At 36.6% G+C, this 1,944-nt stretch overlaps 1 non-coding gene across 1 annotated transcript; it reads right to left on the reverse strand.

Annotated features, from left to right (window-relative positions):
• Positions 1–588: 588 nt before the first annotated feature.
• Positions 589–695, reverse strand: LOC128293405 (small nucleolar RNA R71). Its single transcript, XR_008283587.1, has one exon. It is a non-coding gene; the product is annotated as a small nucleolar RNA R71 (small nucleolar RNA).
• Between the last annotated feature and the right edge of the window lie 1,249 nt (positions 696–1,944).

The raw sequence follows: 1,944 nt of genomic DNA on the forward strand, positions 1-1,944 counted from the left end.
GAGCACCTTTAGACACAGCCATCAATCTAGAGAGAATAAACGGAAGAAATCATCAACAACAATAGCAACAGTAATAACAACAGTCAATGTAGAATCAATTACTTGCTGGAGGGAATTTACCACCACGTAAAAATCCAGTGCTTGACGAAGCATACAATAACAATCTAAAATATCCACTAGCACTACCACAACTACTTGTAGATATAAACATGGCATGTAACGAGAGGACTCTGAGGGAGTATGGGCTATCGAATCTAGATATGGTTCAAAGGAGTATAACGAGGCCAACTATCACGAACAATAATTTTGAGATTAAGCCAACATGATCTAGATGATCCAGAACAATTTGCAAAGTTGCAGAACAATAACAGGGGATCCAAGTCAGCATTTAAAAAGGTCCCTCTAGCTTTGTAATACCTTCAAATACAATGGGGTCACTAATGACGCTATTCGTCTTCGGTTGTTTCCCTTTTCATTAATTGATAACACTTTTTTTGGCTAGATTTGCAGGCCCCAAGATCAATCACGACATGAGATGAACTTGCAGGGAAATTCCTATAAAAGTTCTTCTTGGTTAGCAAGATGGTCAAACTAAGAAGGGAAATTTCGATGTTCAAACAATTAGAAAGGGAAAGCTTTCATGAAGAATGAGAGCTTTTTAATACGCTAATTTAGAAGTGCCTACACCATAGATTGCCTGAGTGGTTATGACTGTAAATTTTCTACAACGGGTTGGATGTGTATTCGAGGTCAGGATTAGATGGAGCAGTAAGAGGAGCCTTAATGAAAAGAATGTATGATGATGTGTACGAATTGATAGAAAGTATGATAATGAATTCCTACCAGTGGCCAACTAAACTATACATATATGACAAAAGACCATCCATAGTGAAGGTTGTCTAGGAGGATGATAGATATCAACAACTGATGGATAGAATCAACCGAATAGAGTCTGGGAACAGTGCACCACCTACTTATAGAGGAGTCAAACTGCTCTTCCATTATATTAATAATCCTACCGAGGATGTGAACTACATCAAAAATAGGGGTGGAAATCCCTATTCGAATAATACAATCCAGAATGGAGAGATCATCTGAACCTAAGATGGGGAGGAAACTAAGGAGGAGGTAATAGCTCGAACCAAGTTAAAGATTCTAACTATCAACCTCATTATTTACAAAAACCCTAGGAAATGGCCAACCTAAATGACCATACTGTATGTGGTCAACATCTGGATAAAATTAAGGGAGAGATGTAGTCAATGAGAATGTATGTTAAATAGGTACAGTCTGAATGCACCAATTCAACAAGAACATTGACTAAACTTGAGGATTAGATGAGCTAATTGATGATCATGATGGGGGATATAAAAAGAAAAATTGGCACAGGTATTCCTAGTAATACCGAAAATAATCCTCGTAGAGAAGGGAAGGAGCATGTGGAAGCGATAGCGCTTTGATTGGGTAAAGTATTGAGTAGCCCACAAAACCCAACTCAAGAGGTAAATATGGAGAATACTAATGATCTTCAAGAAATACCCCTAGAAGCTAATAATAAACCTGAACCAAAGGAAGTAGTTGCACAGGCAATTGAGCTAGATATAAAAGCAACTAAAGATTCTGCCATTGCAAAAATACCATTTCTTTCTAGGCTAGAAGAGAAGCAAAAGCAAGATGAAGATGATTTTGTAAGTTTTCTAAACTTGTTCAAAATGTTAAATGTTAACATGCCCTTGATTGAATTAATTGAGAAAGTGCCTAAGTATACAGAATTTTTAAAGGAAATTCTATCTAGGCATAGGAAGATTAAGGTTGGTGAACGAGTTAATATAAGCATTTCCTATAGTGTTATTATTTTGAGACAAGTTCCAAAAAAATTGAAAGACCCGAGAAGTTTTACTATCCCCATAAAGATAGGGAGCATTTATTTTAATAGAGCTCTAT

Source organism: Gossypium arboreum, chromosome 5, assembly GCF_025698485.1.
Source record: "Gossypium arboreum isolate Shixiya-1 chromosome 5, ASM2569848v2, whole genome shotgun sequence".
NCBI lineage: Eukaryota > Viridiplantae > Streptophyta > Magnoliopsida > Malvales > Malvaceae > Gossypium > Gossypium arboreum.